This window comes from Dermacentor silvarum, chromosome 9 (assembly GCF_013339745.2).
Source record: "Dermacentor silvarum isolate Dsil-2018 chromosome 9, BIME_Dsil_1.4, whole genome shotgun sequence".
NCBI lineage: Eukaryota > Metazoa > Arthropoda > Arachnida > Ixodida > Ixodidae > Dermacentor > Dermacentor silvarum.
The window spans coordinates 129,733,370-129,754,759 of record NC_051162.1 but is presented as its reverse complement, the minus strand read 5'-3'; the positions used below and the strand labels follow the sequence as shown (position 1 = coordinate 129,754,759).

Below are 21,390 nucleotides of genomic sequence, written 5' to 3'. Positions count from 1 at the left end.
AGCTTCTCATGACATCGCCGAAGAAACTGTTCCGAAATGATTACGTCTCGGAGGTCCTCATAGGTATGCTCCATCTTAGCCATTTGCTGCCAGTGGTCGAAGTATCCGGCAAAACGACCAGCAAACTGTCTCCCTGTTTTCAGTTCTGGCCTTTCAGAACTTCACCCTGTGTTCTTCCTCAGTGTATCGGAAACACTGTAGGAGGATTTGCTTCAGCTTGGCGGAGCCCACTATGTCGTCTGCTGCCGTACGACCCACGGCGCTCAGCACTTCTCCAGTCAAGCACAAACTAAGAGATAATGCCCATTTATCACTTGGCTACCCTTGGCTGTTGGCCACTCTCTCAAATCGTTGGATATACGCATCCAACTCGTCTCTTCCCTCGTTGAATGGGGCAATGAGCTTGTGCGGCCTTTGGTAACCCTGCGCCGAACTAGTACTGAAAACAGTGCTAGCTGATGGATCAGTGCCAGCCGCGGGAGCTAACCTTCCCTGCTGCTCTTGTAACTTCAGCTTAAGCTCAAGGATTGCTTTTTATTCTTGTAAGCGAGCTCTGGATATCTCCTCTGCCTACTTAGCTGCGGCGCGATCAGCTGTATGCTGGTCTCTTTCTCTCGCCCGCTCCTCATCTATCAAGCTCCTTAAGTCTGGGCCTGATTTGCCTAATTCCTTGCCAAGTTGCAATAATTTCGCGAGATCCATTCTCAGCCGCCACACACCAGCAAGGTGATGCTCTATAGGGTCTTAAGAAGAGCAAGTTCTGTCGTGGATGCCAGTTTTCGTAAGAAACTTTAGTGTCACGCCTGCAGGTGTGCTACGCAAGGAGAATGGACACGAGATATGGTCACGAGACACCACATGCAAATACCCAATCAAAACTTATATTGGGAATTAATTATATATCAAAGTACAGGCAAGAAATACAACAAAAGCAAAACAAACAGTTTACGGAAATAACATCAAAGACCTAATGTGACATAACAGGGCACAGTGCATGAAGAAACAATGAGATTTTAGCAGAGGGCTCACAGGTTACATGTCCATCATCCGACGCAATGTGGCGATGTCAGTTCATCAGTGGAGTTTGGTGCTGAGGCTCCGGTGCCGGTAGCGGCTTGGCTGCTCCTAATTATCGTCGTCAGCAGCGGCAGCGACCGGCGTAGTTGGCGATGACGACGCCTGGCCTCGTGCAAAGTTGTGGGCCGTCTTCGTTCCTGATGGGGAAGATGGGGAACACACACACATAATATATAATATGTGTGTGCGTGTGTCTCAGTTTTCTGCTATTGAATTCTCGCACATACCATACAATGTGATTATGTTTAAAGCGACCATGAAGTGAAGTGCTATGCCGCAAAAAAGAATGGCGCATTACACTGTGGAAATTGCAGTCTCACTGTGAGCGCAGACTTTGTAAGCTGTCAGAGATGCAAAAACACAGTCGCAGCTCTGGTTAGAGATCGTGTAAGGATTTGGCAATCCAGTTCATGCACTGTGTAGAACTAGTTGATTGGGCTCATCTAATTGGTTCAATATTTTGTTTTTAAGGAGACGGCAGTGGCTGAAGATGTCACATTATTTGAGCAATGGTTGTGGGGTGTTTGGTGAAGACCATGGTGAAGGGGTGTTTTCCTGCAAACAAGCAGCACATTATCTTCATTCTCTTGCATGTTGTACAGCAGGGAACCGCATTACTCGGATTGGACGCCATCAGCAGCCTGGACTTGCACATAGAGGGAGCTGCATTGTAATGCCTGCAAATGAAAAGTTCTGCTTCTGATCTTCTGCCTGCAGAGTCTCGTGAGGAATTCAGCCACTTGTTCTCGGACAAGACGGGACTTGTAAAAGGTTTTGCTTATCACATCAACCGCAAGCTGGATGCGATTCCCATAGCCGCTATGCTGCATTGACTTCCTCTGGCCCTTTGGGAGCAGGTGTCCGTGGGAATACGCCGTCTCGAGCAGGCAGGTATAATCGAGAAAACGGATGCTTCTGAATGGATATCCCCTGTGGTGGTTGTTATAAAGAAGGACGGCAGCATTTGACTGTGTGACCTGCGTGAGGCTAACAGAGCTATCATCGTTGACGAATTTCCTCTCCCACACACTGACGACCTTCTACACCAACTAGCAGGGTCGACACTCTTTTCAAAAATTGATTTGGCCTCAGCTTATCATCAACTGGAATTAACGCCTGAAAGCCATGACCTGATGAGATTAGTTATGCACGATAGCCTTTTTCGATTCCGTCAAGTGTGTTTTGGCCTCGCCTCTGCACCAACCGCTTTCCAGAAGATGACTTCAATTCTGAGGGGCTGCAGGGGTGTACTTTGCTACATAGACGACATCATTAACTATAGTAAATCTGCGGCTGAGCTCTCTGTGAACCTTCCAAGATGTTCTGCACCACATTTCGGCAGCTGTCCTGCGGCTTAAAAATAAGTGCTTGTTTATAATGTCCAAGAACTGACATTCTTGGGACATGTCGTCAGCCACAGGGGTCACCCTTGAAATCGAAGGTCGAGGCTGTAGTTCACGCTCCAGCGCCCACGAACATCACTGGGCTGTATTTGTTCCTCGGACTCGTCAGCTCGTCGCCACTTTGTTGACGTAGTAGAGCCTCTTCGCCAGTTACTTCGTCAAGGAGCTTCTTTTCCAGCTCAAGGCTTCAGTGAGGTGAAGCAACTACACGAAACATGCAAGGCGGTGCATATGAGCAACCCCTCACTACCTGCGGTAGTAACTACAGATGCTTCCGACTACGGGCTTGGAGCTGTGCTCCAACAAAGGTACGGAAACGAACTCCGCACAGTTGCTTTCGCATCTCGAACTCTGTCGCAAGCTGAGAACAAGTACTCCGTAGGGCAGGAGGAGGCGCTCACATGAGTATGGGCGTGTGAACATTGGCACGTTTTTTTGGGGAAGGATGTTTCGAACAGACCATCAAGCTCTGGTTACTCTCCTCTCATCCGGAGGCACCAGTCGCCGGTCTACAAGAATTGCAAGGTGGTTGGCGTGTCTTTATAGAGTTTTGATGCGCTGTACCACCGCAGAAGTGATAACAAGGTGGCGGATGTGCTATCGCGATTGCCTGTTTCGGGGGTACAAGAACAAGAGGAAGAAGTCATGTTTCTAGTTTCCACCTGCATCACGAATGCACAACTTCAAAAAGCTGTTCAGTCCAACTCACTGTTACAGCAGGTGATGACTTGCGTCACAACTAAGTGACCAGTGAAATGCAGCCTTCGACCTTAGCTGTGCCCCTTTTCGCCAGCAGGATGAGCTGGCACTCATGAACAACCCGATATTGCGGGACGAGCGCCTGGTTATCCCGATTGCACTGACATCTACGCTCGTGGAGACGGTGCATGAAGGCCACCAGGAAATTGTTCGCACGAAACAGAGGCTTCGCAACCAGTATTGGTGGCCAGGACTTGACAAACAGGTGGAGCAGTCAATCTACTCTTGCATTGTCTGTCAAGTGGCAGACAAGTCAGCAAAACCTGCGGTAGCGCCACTGGAACCAATTCCGCTACCTGAGCGTGCTTGGCAGAAACCAGTGTTGTACACGTTCCTCTAAAACAGGAACAAAAGCTCATTCCTTGTTCCTTCCCAATCTTGGAACGAGTTCCCTATACAAGTTACTTTATTGCAAAAGGAACGCGTTTCAGTTACACTTCTAACATCAGAATGTGTCGTTACATTAATGCTTGATTTGATTTAAAAAAATTAAAATATGGCGTCGGATAATCCTGCAGCGAAATAAAGTGAGCAATTTAAAACTCACATCGAACCACGTATATTATAAAAACTTGAACGTTGCCGGCAGCATATTATCTGGAGATAAAAAGAATCCAAAGTTTTTCAGGCAGCACTGGACATGCTCCAGACATGTCTAACTGCAACTTTGGTCTGTACATCGACTGTAATGATGTCGGGGATGATGATGGATGTGTAAATACCAAAACGCTGAAGCACATTGCTTGTTCTTATGCTAACCTGGGGCCCCCTTTCAGGGAAGGGTGCCGAGTTCCCTCTTTCGTTGCCTGCAGTGGCAGAAAGCATTCTGCAGAAGGCTAAACGTGGCACGGCTCAAGCACAAAGGGTGAGAGAACGGCCTGAAGCGATGAAAGTGGTGTACCGATGGCTTTCATGGCACCAAGGAAACTGACGAAGTTGTGCCCTTGCATTACGGAGAAAGTTGCTCAGTAGCCGAAAGGCTGTAAAAGGAAGCAGGCCCGGCTATACACAAAGTGTGCCACAGAGGTGGTCTATGAAATAGTGTTAACGTGCAGGAGGTGCTGCGTCAGACGAGTGCTGCGTCAATGATAAAGTGAGCGAACAACGTTCGCTTAATGCCGAGCATAAGGAGAGCACACTGAAGCATGTATGTGACTTCATGTGGTTCTCAGCCACGCTTTGTGGAGATGTGGATCCTAGGAAAGAGTAAAAAACAAAGCAGCTCACAAAATCTTGGAAGCATTTTTCATCAAAGAAGAAAGACAGCAATTGCATAAGTGACACACCTGTGAAGTTGTTTGAATCAGAAATGCGTTGTATGGGAAGTTTTTGATGATGCGAAGCAAGGTGCGAGCACATGCACACCTGTTGAGAGAAAGAAGAAAGCTCACTGTCTGCAAAAATAAACAGTTGAAAGTAAGCACTCGTTCTGTCTTTACATATTTCCCTTTCTGTGATCGTACTTCTAGCACTAAAATTATTACTGTTTGCCAAGCACCAACTAGCCCAACAGCAAGCAAACTCCTACGCACCTTGGCCCTGTGCTTTGGCATTGCCTGAGTGCCGATCAGTCCAGGCTGCTTTGCAAACTCATCCCCATACCACAAGAAACAACTACTCTCTGGCGTTCATCACCCTGGAAGTGCAGTAGTAGATGGCCCCCTGGTGTTCGAAGGCAACCAGGTTCTCCTGGGTGTCATCGGTCATGCAGTTCATGTATCGTATTCCAATAACAGTGGTCCAACGGGCGGCCATTCACCAGGAACACGTCGCCACTGCGATGGGCAGCATCGCACAAGGGCATCTGAATACAAGCCACTTAGTACAAAGTCATTAACTGATGGCTGAATTGCTGGACAAGAAACAGCATGAAGGGATGCGACACTCCGCGATGTGTCTTGTCCTTTCATAATGTTCCTTGTTTCGCAATCATGGTTGTTTATCGTGGTTGACCAAATCCCTGCACCATAGTCTCTCAGGTGACTGTGATTGGCCTGGTACGCTGTTCACCAGTGATTGCAGATAACACACACCTCCCAGATGTAGCCGTGATCTACGCTGTTGTCCACCTCAACTCTCCTCGTATGGCTCAAAGCAGAGCCTCTTAGGCAGCAGCTTCAGGGTGAACACACCATACTGGGTGCCCTTTATGGTTTAATGGCAGGCAGACAAGGCCCCAGGCACCGTCTTGTTGGCGTGCTGGGGGACTCCCATAGGAACCTGCATTGGATATGCGATTTCACCAGACAGCACTGCTTTACTCTACAATGAGTATACGACGGGCAGTCAAAAAGTTCCCGGCAGTGCTTCGTTGAAGCCGAACGAGTGATAAGATAGCGTGCACACGCTTGGATAGGGGGCTAAGTATGTTTGCGCGCGGGCAGAGCAGGTCCGGACAGGTTCCACTGCGCAGTGTGACGTGGATGTGAGTCGTGGGCAGTCGGTGCAATGTCGCAGTTCAAACAGCGTGCGAACATTATGTTCATGTGCAAATTGGGAAAATCAGCTTTAGAGTTGAAAAATTATCTACTAGAAGTTAAGAAAATTCATTACTATTCCGATGGTGCGGATTCTCAGTACAAGAAAAAAAAGAACGCCATGAACCTTTGCTGCCATGAAAACGATTTCAATTTTTTAGCAGAATGAAATTTTTTTGCCACCTCACATGGCAAGAGTGCTTGTGACTGGTGTTGGTGGAACTGTAAAGTGCTTGGCAGCAAGAGCAAGTATCCAGAGGCCATACAAAGCTCAAATACTGACCCCCTATGAGTTGTTTATATGGGCGGAGAAAACTATCAAGCGTATCGGTGTACATCTCCCACGTCCTGTCCTCTGTCCTTAAATGGCTTGTTTAGGCACACGTCCAGTGATTGCAGAATGGATGCCATCCAGCCAGGAATGACAACAAGGTGCGTCTTTGCCCCTGCCTGCTTCTTCTTCATCTCAAAGGTCAAGTGCCCGTGGAACAAGTCCAATACCAAGATGCAAGAGCAGATACCAAGAGCAGGGTGAAGAACAGCGCACCACACTGTCTTAACCCAGTCAAGAACTAGTGATGCGTCTATCCACCCGTTCTGGTAGTGAACAACCACATCCCTGGGGAAGGTTCCTTTCAGAATTGTCTTTCAACGAAAAATGATATACGGTGGCAACTTGTGGCCATCTGCCAGGCACACCAGCACTACAGTCAACCTTGTCTTTTCATTCCCAGTAGTCCTAATGCAGACTTCTGGGGCACCAATGCTGTGTACAGTCCTGGCCATTGGAATGTCAAAGTACACAGCCGTTTGATCTGCGTTGCCAATATGCCCCAGTGGCATCCTTGATGAACAGCGCAGGTCAATCACATAGCGCTGTAATTCTCGTGGCTTTGATTTGAAATCTCCCAGCAGTTTCTGTCAAATAGAAGTTTGCCAGAGGGAACAGCCGTTCCTCTGCATAAACCTTTGCACACAGCCATGAGACGCTTTGAATTTTGCCCTGGTATTCCCATATCTCGAGCAACGTCGCTCTCCTTGACAGTATCAGGTTGATACTGTCTCCCATCAGGTGGCTGTGCTGTTCAGTAACAAACTCCGTGACACTCTGCTCTAACTGGAAGTGCCGACCATGGTGGGGCCTCTGAAAATCTTTATGGTCAGGCTTGCACTTGACGAGAACCATCCGCTGGAGCTGCAATAAGCGGATCGTCGACTCGTTGAGATCAAGGCGTCGAGCAGAGGATGAGTTGCCCATCTCTTTGGCCATCAAAATGGCTTTCCTCTTGAATTGAGCATCATACTGAGCACAACACGTTACCGTCGTAGAGGAGACGTAGAGATGAACGTGAGACTGCAAGAACACAGCAAAAGATTGCTATAAGAATGAACACAAGGCCTGCGAGGTGCCAGCGTAAATGAAAACAAAGAAAAAAAAATCAGGGTAGCTTGCACTAGCGGCGCAAGGCTAAAGATACAACAGAGCTGATCGGTTCCTAGCTGGTGATGCTAAGTTATACGAAGTGTATAAGCATTTCCTCGTGGTCCGTGGCATCGGGGAACGCCTCGCGAATCATTTGCAGTCCGAGCACACGTAGGAGAAGTGGGGCGAAGCTATGCATAGTGTACGGGCGACGCGCAGAAGACGACACGCCGGGATGATGTCACGGCGCATGCGCAGTAGCATGCAGCTGGTGGGAGCTCGGCCGAGCCGCCACCAGAGGCGCCTGCTGCAGTCACGGACACTGCGAGCGTTCGGCACTAATGCGGGGTAACGAAGAAGCGCGGTTGGCGTTGGCAGCACATCTGCGCGTTGCCTCGTTGGTGCTGCTACAATTTGTTTCTCTCTCATTTTCTCTTTCTCTCTCTCGAGCATAACGCGCAACACGCGCACTCTCTTTTGCTCTAATTTTCTCTTTTTCTCTCCCGAGCGACGCTCCGCGAGGGAGTTGCTAGGCAACGCAGTGGCAGGAGGCACACATTACAGCCGGCTTAAACAGCTCCGCTGTTAAAATATTTCGACAGCTGGTGGATTTGGTTTCAATGCACATGCTGCCAGCATATATTGCGAAATGGACAAAACTGGAGTTGTCTATTTGAATTGCATGCATTGTGGCATTTTTTAGACCACTTTAATTTCGGTATTCGATTGTAGCACTAGGGTCGGCTTCAAGCAACGAAAATCTGGAAAGAACCTCATTACAATCGAGTAAATGTGGTATTTTGGTTGTCCTGTACTGCAGCAAACTTCCCAAAGAATACCAGGCTGAGCCTTTAGTTTTCTTTAAATGAAGTCTGATAATTTTTGATTGCTAGACAACAAACTCGGATTCCCGTCAACGTCAAGTCTTTGCCCACGGTACGATTGTGAATGGAAGAGCACGTTCAGATATATTTAATCTGACTCGGGTAACTTAATATTTCTGTTTAGTGTTCTCCTTAAGTTAACGAAGGAGGGAGAGTGAGAGCTTTTAAGCTTGTCGAGCAACTCTTATTTCTGTAACAATGTTTTGTTGTTCTGGCACATTTGATTTCAGCATTGACAAGGCTCAACTGCTGAAAACCATGAATAGAGAAGAGCTCACGCAAAGGAAAAAAAGATAACAATAATGTTGCAAGAGGATCACTTACAGAGGTAAGTGATCGTAAGTGATCCTCTTGCATGAGTCCTCATCGCATGAGTCCTCATCACTGTTATCGACATCAGTGTTCTCTTCAAAGTCCTTTTCAGCTTCCGTGTAGTTCAATTCTATCTGTTGCCGCCTAGAATAGTGAAACTTGCCACAAGGTTTGTTGTCTGTAGAGGCTGCAATGCATGGAGCAATACAAATGTGTTGCGTGTTTTCTTTCTTTGTTCTTCAGTATCATGACACCTGTTTAAATTTCTGGCAATTGGTTTGATAACACCACTGAACGTAGAAAAAGGTTATGATCACACTACTAACTTAAGCTGCAAGTACATTAAGAATCAATTTTAGAAGCATTTAAACAAAACAGAGAGAAGGCTCTCATTGCTCTTTGTGCACATTGCTTGCACAATAAATAACAATTTCAGTTAATAAATAATATAAGTTAACACAAAGTCTTGCCTCAATCTTGCCAAAGCCTCAGCGTAGCACCGGATTTGAAATATCCGTAACCGAAATTTACCACAGATTAAATTGGCTTTCCCCATAGTTTTGTCCATAAGTGGCGGGCTCTTCTGGAAAGTAATGTGCGCGGTGTCAATGTGGACAACCTCTATTGCCTAAAATACCAGAATCATCATCATCATCAGCCTATATTTTATGTCCACTGCCGGATGAAGGCCTCTCCCTGTGATTTCCAATTACCCCTACCTTGCGCTAGCTGATTCCAACTTGCACCTGCAAATTTCCTAACTTCATCATCCCCGTCTGGTTTTCTGCCGACCTCGACTGCGCTTTCCTTCTCTTGGTATCCATTCTGTAACCCTAATGGTCCACCGGTTATCCATCCTATGCATTACATGGCCTGCCCAGCTCCATTTCTTCCGCTTAATGTCAACTAGAATATCGGCTATCCCCGTTTGTTCTCTGATCCACACCGCTCTCTTCCTGTCTCTTAACGTTAGTCCTAAGATTCTTCGTTCCATCGCTCTTTCCTAAGATTTCTCGTTCCATCGTTCCAATACCAAAATAAGCAGCTGGTATGACAGCTCCTCTGGTATGTGTATCTGTGATCTTTTTTCATCCCACACGACGTCATGAGCTGTCCTTCACAGACATCAAACAGCAGTTCACGTGTTCGAATACCAGGTGAGGCCATTGCATTATGATTGGAGCACAATTCCAAGAAACATATTACTATAGCGTTAGGGGCTCATTAAAGAACTCCAGGCGGTCGAAATTAATCTGAAGTCCTCCACAATGACATACCATGCAGTTAGTATATTGCGATACTTTGAGGTGTAAGGCCAAATCTATCAACCAATTGGCTATTCAATCAATTATATGGCATCAAAGTTGCAGTCGCTTCAGCCCACACACTCGCAGAATAGTTTGTCACTTGACTCTTGCTCACTGCCATCACACTCAGCGTAGTTTACCTTCTTCTGAGTGTGCCTAGGATGGCATTTAACCATCCGCATGGCTTGCGTCGGCACCTGAAGCAGAGCGTGCACTTGGAGTTAGTTACTGCTGGTAAACTTAGTGTTTTAGCCCATGGCAATATACCATTCTTCCGTTACAGGTACCGTCTAACATCCGCATGCCAGTTTTGTGTATGCCAGCTTAGTAGCGCTGAGGATGCACCTGTAGCAGTTTAGCTACGCCAACCTGACAGGTGACAGAGATTGTAGCAGTCTGCTAAAACAACTTTAGGCAGCGTGAGTATACAGCGAACCATTGCACACTATAACCTCCAATTACAAGCGTAGAGTTCACAAGAAGAATGGAGATTTGCAATCATAAAAAGTGGTTGAACAAGGGATGTCTTAGGCTGGAGGCAACATTTCGACAAAGGGATTTGTCTTTGTCAGGGCAGTCGTGTATGAGTGTCACGAAAGGCTGATTTTGTAACCTTTAGAGCAAATAGCTTTCTTTGGCTTTTTCCGCCATTTCTGTAGTCAGCCAGAATTGCTCCGCTGATAGAATGAGGAGAGGTTAGTGCCGTAGGGTAGAGGAGAAGGCAGCCATGGAAGCGCAGCCAGCAGACAGAAAAGAGATCCCCGAGGAAGAGGGAAAGGCTCCCATATGTTTCTGGAGCTCAAGGGTTGGCCAGAAAGCTAGTTGGCATTCAGCGTTGAATGCCAACTAGCTCTCTGATACATGTGCATGCACTGTCGCATGAGAGCTCTTTTGTGTGAGGTTTATACACTGTAGTTGATGATGGGGCTGTGTCTCATTTCTCCACTGCCTAAGGTGACGGTGTCAGGGTGTGTTCCCCGCCAAAGTCTGCTTCACGTTATCTGTCAAGGTGCATTGTTTCGTGTTGTTGGCTTACCACAGCTTTGTTTGGATGCTTTCATGCCATCTACGTCAAGCTGTCATGCCATCTACGTCAAGCTGTCATGTCATATTCGTCACACTGTCATGCCATCTAACAAAACATGTCGACAATAACTTGTGCTGTCATCACAGAACACCGTTATCAACATCAGCTGTATACGTTGGAATTGATGACAGTGTGTCCATTTCATTTCTGTGGCCCGCCGAATGCTTATATGGACAATCATCTTCAATGATTCTTGCACAATTATTTACATCTGTTCATCCTCCGTGAACATTGCATAGAGATAACTCACTAGGTGACTGCTGATATCTCTGGCTGCTGGTGACAGCCATATTCACATGAACCCAATATGCTTGAGAGTTAAGTCAGACATCTAATGTATGCTGCTAATCACAAGCTTTGTGAAAATAGGGCTGGGAGAATGAAATCACAACCCTGTTAGCATGCAGATTGACCAAACATGACCCAATTGGTCACACTAGATGAACCATAGGAGGCACTTCGTGTACACTTGTGAAAGGGTGTGCGAAGCAAGTCCATGCCTCTCAGACATATAGGGCTGCTGGCCTAAGTGGTCTTTCTTGCCACTCGCCTGGTGTATGGGCTATTTGTGTTCACACGGACAGCACACACACTCATAGACACGTACAAACACACTCTATATTTGCAAAGTTTCATATAAGGCCTCCGGAACTTAAGAAAACCCGAAGTGATTTTGCAGCAAGCAACACTCCACAATAGGCATTTAGAAGTGTCAATATGTACACGTTGGTTAGGGAACACATACCCTTGTGGTCGGTAGTGCTGCCATTGACGAACTGCTTGTTCTCCATGGGGATGGCGCAGTCTTTGACGGGAGCTGTCCTCTTCTTCCTGCACGGAGCGAGTTTTGCCTCAGCACTGTTGTCTTTGCTCTTTCTGCCCTTTTTTGGGTTCCTATTCACAAGCACAAAAAAATAACTATTTATAATAATAGAAAGAAGAAACACTGACATTAGCATCAATATAGCATATTAAGGCAGATGCATGATGTCTTCCTAAAATGGAAGCAAAAATACAGGCCAATAGTGGTGCAAGGCAGTCATATTCAAAGAGGCACATTGGAGTTCCAACATCTACAGTAGCGGCGACAAATCATGCGAGTTTCTCCTCTGGATTCACAGAATGAAGCTCAAAGTGGCACTGCATGGTACAATCAGAAGCGCTATCAACATATCAGAATGAGAGCGCAACTTTGACAGTGGGTTTTGCATACACCTTTCCACTGTTTACATACAACCTGCAACAAAATCTGTTTTTTAATTTTTGGGGGGGACTGTTGCAATTAGGCGCAGAAGAAAGATCCTGGAATATAAGCTCATGTGCGGTTGCAACTACAGTCTACTACCAATTATGGGTATGTCCAAGTAGACCTCTTGTTGGAAAGGTGGTTGCTAAGTGCATATGTGTTGGTAATGCACAAGGCATGTGTGCACATGATCACATCACACAATGCCATAGTTTACTGTTCTGTAATCTGTACTGTCTTGCCTAACAAGCATTGACACAAAGAATGTGTACATTATTGGCGAGTTTATTGGATTGTACATATGTGCCATTTCAGTCTGATTTCCATTTTATTATGTATGCAAAAATTGCAGCAACATTCAAGAAGAAAATTGTCATCCACCTAACAGAACAATTTTTTCAAATGAAGCGATCTTCATCTTATCGAAGAACAACTTGGAGTTCGCATCCAAGTCCAAACATCGAACCTTGGACCACCGCCTTTGCATAGCAGACGCTCTGCCATCTGAGCTACCGACGAGGCTCAAAAGTATACACACGATGTCAAATAAACAAAGAAATGGGGCTTTTATTCTTCGCGTGCGACTACTATACTGTACCGCTTTCGGTTTTTCAGAGGAAGCCAATTAGGAGATGTATTCTCGCACAATCACTTTTAGCAGTACTATCACTTTTACGTGATGTAGCACACAGCGCATTGCACTATTCAAGTGGTTTTGTTCAACCAGCCAATCAGCTCGACCATTTTTGCTTAACCAGCCTATCAGCACACAAAGAACCAAAAATGACCATCCTAGAATATGTCCTTGGCTTATCAATTCAAGCTTCCAGTGCTTTCTCTTGCGATAAAGTTGAAAGACCATCTCTTTGGAAAAAGACAAAGTTTACAAGGCTGCTGACACAGTCAATTGAAAAAGGCTGCAGAAAAACAGACTTAGCAATAGTTTTACCATACGACAAAACACAGGTGATGTTTATGCTGCGTATAACGCAGCAAATTCTTTCTTTTGTTATTTTTGTATTTACGTGTGGGCACCTGGAGATATGCCAGGTGTAGCCACAGTGTAAACAAAAATGGGTTAAATTTGTGGGATTGGTAGGTTACATGTGGCGAGTAACAGAACAGTGATTTCATCTGGCCGATAGCTGACTTGATCGAATATATTCAGTGCACTAAGGAAAGGAAACATAAAAATTAAACAGGACAAGTGCAGGGAACAGGCTTAGCGAGCATTCAAATAATTCTCACAACATTGCCTCTGGTCATCTGTTCTTATTGCAGAAACTGTGGGTGCATGCATGGGTGATAAGTGTACCCTGATTGGCATTAACAACTCGAAGGTCACCAGGAAAATTACTGAGGCCGTGGAAATCGCCATGTTTGGGAATCGTGTGTTCACCCTCTATTGAATTGTCTGATAATGAGCTTATGTTTTTTTAATCATGCATCGTAGCATGGCTTTCAGGGTGGCAACTTCTAAACTCACACAGTATCAACTTGGTTTAAAAAAATATAATTCTGGGGTTTTATGTGCCAAAACCACGATCCGATTATGTGAAGCGCTGGATATACTTTGACCACCTAGGGTTCTTTAATGTGCACCCAATGCACGGCACACAGGCATTTTTACGTATCAGCTGGCTCCTGTTACTTGCTTGTATTACAGGATTGCACCCCCCCCGCTGGCTTTTTTTAATATATCTACTCTACGTAATAAACTTTGTTGGAAGCTGCACTTATTCTTTCTTGTGTTTGTGTCGTTTCTGCAGCTTACTGCATGTCTTTAGCCATGGATTACCAACAAGCCCACTTGCTAATTTTTCCCGCCGGCCCTTGGAACGCCAGAAAGCAGCGTAAATGGGGTAAACTGGTTGTGATAAATTTGTGTACTTTTTCCTTGTGACGTCATAAAATTTGGCAACATGTGGTCGAGCCCTGCTATCTTTTATTGCAAATAAGCATCAAACTTACATACCACAGTAAACAATAATTTAAATTTTTGCTGAATTTTCCTGCAGGAAATTGGCCCTGGAAATGGAATGTGGTGCAGCATTGGTAATGTGGTACAGCACAGCCAGTGGGACAATAGATATAAGGGCAGAACACATATTGAATAAGAACCAACTGCAAACCAACTTAGAATTCTCATGAAAAATGGTGCAAACAGTAAAAGCTGCAAGCTGCTTCAAGTGTGCACCCATATTATAAGCAAATGCATGAGCTGCGGAAACATATGCATGGTAGAGGTAGATTTGAGAGATCATAGGCTGCCACCAACGTGACTGCAGCACAATAATCTGTGCAAAACCATACAGGTCTCTCATTGAAACAAAATAAATAAAAATAAAATCCCTCGGCGAAGAAAAATTCACCTATAATCAGAGTGGAGAAATTTCCTAAAAGCCTACAGGCATTAATGTGGCATCATCCTCGGAAGGCATTCGTGCCATACTTTAATTACCTGCACAAAATTAAATGGTGGCGATTCACATTTCCTAAGTATACATGAACATGAGAAAATACTCACGTGCATTATTGTTCTTGGCCACAGGTTTCGGTGCCACCAGCTTGGGCTTCATGAAGTCCTGCACCGCCGTTTAAGACCTGAAATGTTAAATGTTACGAATAAAAAAGAAAAATGTGACACAGACATGACATGCAGTGGAGAAGATTTCAGAGCTCACTTACCCAACTCTATCATGGCATCATAGTTGTGCTTTATGTTGGCTACCGCTCCTTCGTCAACTCTGGCATCTCTGGCCACTCATCGTCAGTGAAATAGCCACCGCACTTTGCGGAGACATTCCTCTTCTGACATCTTAATGTGAAGGTGTAAAACAAGGCACGCCGCATGAAAATCAACCTCCAACAGGATCGCTATTCAAATTGTTGTTGTGTTGTCTGTTTGGAAGTTTGTCAATTCGCATCTCAAAACACAACTTGCATAATCACGTTTGCTCAAGAAAACTTGCCTTCAAGTTGATCTAGCTTCTTTTTAAGCAATTATGGCCTTTAATATTTTAAAATTATGACTGCTAAATACTTCTCACAGTAGCCGGTAGGGCAGGTAGCAGCATTTGGAAGCAATAGAGTTGATAGAACATTTGGATGCAAACCAAGACGCGGCAGTTTGACTTTCGTCTGAATATTGCACGTGGTAAGAGCATTGGAAAACGCATCAGTGAATATTGCTAAAGATTTATTTATTCGAATCCTCGGGCAGTGGTAACTTGAACTGCGGTTCTGCAATAGAACACTGCACTAAACTTCACTAGAAAAAGATGCCAATGCTACTGTCTAAAATAGACAAAGTTTGGGTTGTGCTACGTTGCCAAGTAGCTGTAGCCATGAGCGAATGTGCGCCTGTTCCTTCTTCTACCTTGTAACGTCGTTACCTCGCGTGTATGTACCCTTATGAAGGTTCGAGCTCGGTGCTGATTGGTGTAACCCAATACAATTTATTGGAATAGCAATTATACGGATGCTCAAGATGCATCTTTGCTATTGCCCTGCTGCCACGGTCACTGCGTGGTTTGCATGTGGACAATTAGAAGGCCTCCAGAGATGCGACAGATGCACAGTGCATTTGGCTGTAAAAACGACTAAGCCAAGTGGACGCACATTCACTTTCTGCTCAATCGGCTCTGCATTGGAGCCAGGGCAGTATTCCGTCTTTCGCAGCATAAGCATTTCGCAGACAAACATAAGCATACTTGCTGCACAGCTGTGTGCACATAATAGTTTGAGCGGAATGGGCAGTAACGTTCAAGCCACCAACACTGGCAATTTCTCTTCAGTTTCATCTCATTCTGTACTGAGGCACTAAGTCTGCAGGGTGGCGGCATTCTTCATCAGTCGAGGCATTGCCAAAGTAGGTAGCTTGCATTCATGTTTGCAGTGCGATCTGAATAGACACAGACAGAAAGAACGAGCCAATTTGACTGGATATGGGTAGGCACCCCCCGGCTATCCAAATGCAGCTGCCACCATTTATGGACACCATGGAAACAAGCTGTGAAAGCTTCATCGGGAATGCTCCTCAGCACATTACTTGGAGTAGCTTTGATTGCTGGTATTTCATGATGGTCCCCTTTAAGCGGCAATTTCACATAAGGAAACGAATTGGATGGCAACAGGTTGGCATTAATATCGCAGAGGTGGTAGAGCAGGAATATGGCACTTGGACAAGGTATTCCTGGACAGATGCAGCAGTGTGGAGCACTGCATTGCCTTTGCAACAAGGAACACTGTCTAGACGACATCAAATCAGAATGGCACTGCTGAATTGCTTAGCACAGACATTTTAGCATGTCAATGTAAAGTTTGGCTCGGTGTTTGTCCTTCAGGTGGATATCATGGTGCACTGAGCACCTAGCATCAAAAAATGTGATCAACATTGTCCATTTTAAATACTATTTTAGAGGGAGGTGAGCAGTAAACTAGTCATTCGGTGCTTTGTCACTACATTTGAGCGTAATGCTAACAGCGTCAACTTTCACCTGCGACAGTGATGCTTCACACAAATGTGGGATCACTTCGGTCCCTTTTTTAAAGTTTAGCAGCGACTGTTTGATTTCTTTGTTCGTTTGCTCATACCTGAGGGACAATTTTTGTGGTCAGTTTCCATTTTTGAAAGTCATTATGCATACACATCCCTATTAAATTTAAGATCTGATATCATGTATACAGCAACACGGTCATTTTCACGCAGTAACTGCATCACACATTTCATATTGCAGCGTAAAGTAAAAACCTGATACAAGCGATCTTGCACACGATGGCGACAAGCAATTCGATGGAGACGCGGTCGCTTGTCGCTTAAAAGTCGAAACTCCATACGAGAGACGACTTCGAGGGACGTCTCCCCGGTGTTGCCAGTATGAGGGCGGCAAATATGTGCTGCAACTGGCGTGCTTTAATTTAAGTTGATGCTGTTTTACTATAAAGAGCAGCATAAGATATTTCCGAAGGTCTTGCAGTAGGTACTTATCTTTGCACGTATCAAAATTTTGTCGTCTGCTCGTTCCGTGCGACAAGCGGTAGAATGTACTATCGGCGTCAAATGAAATGCGAACAGCGGAGTGCCTAACAGAAGGTATATTGCACGCCGTCCAGTCATCACAATTGACAGGCGCGAACATCCGGTTTCACCGCACTACGCGATGATGCTCCCCTCCTTTCGTTTCTTTTTGGCTCTCCTTTATTTCCAAGTGAGAACCAAAAATCAAAGAAAACAGGAGCTAAAATATCACAGCATATGGCAAGTATTATCGCCAAGCGCGGCAAAACCTTACGTTCTATCGGCGTCAAATAAAACTCAAATAGCGCTGCGTGTGATACAGTTTGCACAGTCATCATTACTGCGCCGTCATCTTTTGTCGCTATAAATAAAAGACAACCAGAACGGAAACGAAAATATTGCAGTATAGGGGGGCAACCATCATCATGCAGTGCAGTCAAACCGGATGTGCACGCCTGTCAAAGGTGACGACTGGACGGCGCGCACTATACCTTCCGGTAGGCACTCCACTGTTTGCGTTTCATTTGACGTCGATAGTACATCCAGTTCCCGCTTCACGCTATAGCACTTCCGGGCGATGAGCGACGAATTCTAAATTTCAAGAACCGAGCGAATTGAGCGACAAGACCGAGAGATCTGATGGCGCAATGGCCCGTTTCTTTGCTTGAAGCCGCTGCTCGTCGACGTCGCACACAAAATCGCTCTCTTGGGGTTTGGGCTTTATGTGATGTTAGCGGGCTCCTGACTATGGGATTGTCTTTCACTGAATTTTCGCCCTCCCAAAAACCATTCATGCCATTCATAGGCACAACTTTTTGATAATGCTTTGTCTGCATATACTTGCTGAATCTTTTTTTAAGTATTACTCAGGGTTGTTGTTAGCCTCATGCACAACTCTGTCTGCTTAGAATATGTGACTGTTACATCACTCATGTAACATCTAACTAAATGCACAAACAAACTGAACAGTGGGTTGCTGAACACAGCCCTCACGCCTATCACACAGAAGCCCTTGCAAGGCTGTCTACTCTGAACACACACAAAGCTACTCTATAACACCCATTTCTTGAGTTTGAATATCACAGAAATGTAACTTTCAAATCAGTTTCAAAACATTCCTGACACAGGTTACAGTTGGCATCAAGCAGTTAAACCAATACACGTCTCCTCTACAATGGCAAGGCAACAAAACAGAGGTGTTGTTAAAGTAAAAGTGCAGGTTAGTGTATTTATGCAAATAAAGAAATACAGATTCTGTAAGTATCTACGTATATCTACGTTATGTCAGGCCCGACCTGGGCGTTGCAATGGTAGGATAAATTGTGTCCTTTTCAGCAAGTCGGGAAGGCACGCGAAGTAGGTTAAAGTAGAAATCAGTCACAGATGCAGTCACATGCTGTCGGCACACGACCGAAATTCATCAGGTCGGCGGTGTGTAAGGGCGGCTTCGACGGCAAGCTTGACGTGTTGTTCGGTGATTTCGAAACGATGGCGGTTGCCGTACGATAGTACTGTGGACAACATCACTCTGGCCGCTTCGCGCGCCCAGCGTTCCTTGGCGGCCAGTAGACAGTGACGGTACGCTGCCACCTGCGCCCGCCGCAGTCGTATCTCTTCGGTCAAGTCCGTCAGGCAACTGATGGCACTCAGCGACAACCGAAACCCAGCACGCGTCCAACGCAGGGCGCCAGTAGCCACTACGCGCATTCCCGGTTCCAGCGTCGACAGTCCGGCTGCTTTCGCCACTCCGTTCTCGAGATACGCCTCCATAGAGTCGGTGTCGTCGTCTAGAGATACGAGCCATGTGTCTGTGTGCGCCAGGTACCTACGACATCGTATCGTGGCCACGGAGACGACCTTAGTGACACGAAGGCCGCAGTAAAACGTCGCGCCGTTTGGTACACCCGGTTGGCAGGATCGACCGCACTCTTTCAGGTCCCTGAAGCTTAGCATGCTCCGACAGCTCTGACAGTCCGTGCTAGAGGTCTCCATGGTGCATACGGCGCGCGATGGTACTGGCTGTTGGTGCGAAAGTCGCCACTACAATGACCGCACTATTACAATAAATGCTGTATTATACAAATCGGTGACACTGGACTATAGCCACTAACTTTCCACTGTGTAAGCAACGAAATTATAGACTAATGAGCGCCTAAAGTAGAACCTACTGTAACACAGTCACGGTGCCGTTGTACGTTGTTCGCATGCGCATGCTGCCAGCTTCTGTTTACATCGTCCCGCGCCACTCGCAAACGACTATGGTGACGCCTGTTGCCGTAACACAAAACCATGTTTTCCGCAAAATCTCTCATTACGCGAGAACAAAACTGAAAGTAGCAAATAACGGTCAGCAAAGTGCCGATAAACTGTCCTTGCTCGGGCCGATCTTCTTGATATCGCTTTTCAGCTGATTAAATCAATTGTTAGCATAGACTGCTGAAAAGGCGCGAAATTCGATTCCGTGTTTGCCCGTCGGTGCCGGTCGGCTATGCGGGACGCACGTTATATGATTTTAATTCTTCCTCTATGAAAGGAAAGCCATTCTACAGGTAATACAAATATACAGGACTCACATGCCGGTAAAATACACAAAACTCACTACGACTCACGTACAGAATATTTAGGTTAAAAATCGCCTGTTGCAGATGACATAATTCTAGTCCGCGAACATGATTATTCAGAGGCGGACATTACTTGCTCAAGAAATAAAACCACATATTCAACGAATTAAAGGAATTCACTAACTAATTTCTTAATAATTACTTTACGGCACATATTGCAATTTACGAATTCTAGCCGGTGCGTTTGCAAGACAAATACACTTGGAATGAGTCTTCATTATGACACAAGTTTGGAGATACGCGCCATCACACTCATAAAAATGCACTGTTGTTCAGCCTACTTTTTAAAGGAAATGCTCTTTCATGCATTGAAGCACAAAAGTATCTGGAACGCCCATGTATTTTGTCCCACACTTTGGGAAATAATATCTCGGGACTGGTGTCATCCTGGAGATTCATTTCAAGTGGATACATCTCGCAAACTTACCGGCTGCAATTCGTATATTGCAATATGTGCCCTAAATAATTAATTAGGACGGTAATTCGTGATTTTTTATTAATTATTTGAATATGTGTTTCGATTTCTCGGGCTAATAATGTCCGCTTCTTCGAATAATCCAGCTCAAGGACAAGAAATACGCTATCTGCCACATGTTATGTTTGAAAATTCCCGAAACTTATACGGGTCACCCCGTACATTCATTCGGACTCGGATACATCAGATATCCAATTCAGCAGGCTCACTTGGACCCAGGTTCATCAAAATCAGATCTAGCGAGGCTCATTCGGACTCACTCAAACTCATACTCACTGGTTGGTGTGAGCAAAGGCGAGACTGAGTCGACTCATGAGTGAGCTTCCCGACCTTGGTAGAAGGATAGTAAACTTGGCTTGCTGTCATGTCGTTCTATCTTCCTTTCGTCTTGTATTTTCGGGCTGGCCTTCAAATCTGAATGAGTTCATTCAATCAGTTCACATGAACTGGTTCGTACTGTTAACTCCAAGACCACTCTGCAGGTGCGTCAGGTAAGTTCCTATTTCTTTTATGCCGGAAAAAAAAATCTGAGTGTCGGGAATGGATGCTTGCTGGAGAGCGAGTGCCTCAGCCACTCTATAGTTAAAAATGATTGTTAGCAGTAGGGTGATTAGAAATCAATGGCAGAAGTTATGGCGGATTCGGACACGTCATAGTTGTCGGTAGAAGCAGACAACACTGCGATGCGTGAAGCTGTTTGTGCCGCTGCGGTCAGCCACACACAAGCAGTGACATGCATGCCATGTAAGGAAAACGGCCAGCGTCCACGCGCACTTTCTCGTTTCCTACTTTCCCTATGGACTTTTCACCGTCGCAGCCTTCTCTTAATTCTTCTTCGGACAACGCCGTTCAAAGCATCTTGACATTGTCATCTCCATTTTCATCTAAACACACGTAATATTTTCAATTTACTTTGTGAAGATACAATTTCATTAGCCGAAAATCATATTCTTGAATTTATCTTTCCCATGGGAGCGTTTGGTGACCGACAGACAGCGTTTGCGATTGAGACACGGCTTCCGCAAGAAGTTTTCCGGAGGGGAGATGTGGGTACAGTACGTGCACCGAAGAGGAATGCTGTGGTTAAGAAAAGTGGAAGATATTGTGAAAAATAAAGGAAGCAACTAAAGTAAAACTAACGTTTTACGGCTTCGTTAAAAAGTAATCAATCAGCATCTTGCTTATGTGTCTTTTGCGCGTTCTGTCTCGGCGCCACTCGCTCGCAGATGACGAACCATCCTTCGTCCAAGCGCTGCTAACATGCATCCACTCAGGGATTCCGAAGGCTACCTTTGAACA

The 21,390-nt window shown here is 45.5% G+C and overlaps 1 protein-coding gene across 3 annotated transcripts in view; it reads right to left on the bottom strand.

Annotated features, from left to right (window-relative positions):
* LOC125939999 (uncharacterized) overlaps positions 1-19,205 on the bottom strand; it is a 58,005-nt gene extending 38,800 nt beyond the window's left edge. The window contains exons 1-4 of one of the 3 annotated variants that reach the window (XM_049655646.1): positions 19,164-19,205; positions 14,503-14,579; positions 11,475-11,560; positions 4,772-5,459 (exon numbers count right to left, since the gene is read on the bottom strand). The gene's annotated coding sequence lies outside the window, so the exon portion shown is untranslated. Of the gene's footprint in view, positions 1-4,771; positions 5,460-9,735; positions 9,840-11,474; positions 11,797-14,502; positions 14,580-19,163 lie in introns of those variants that run through there. The other 2 variants (XR_007463230.1, XM_049655647.1) reach the window with 2 other exon arrangements.
* Positions 19,206-21,390: the final 2,185 nt, after the last annotated feature.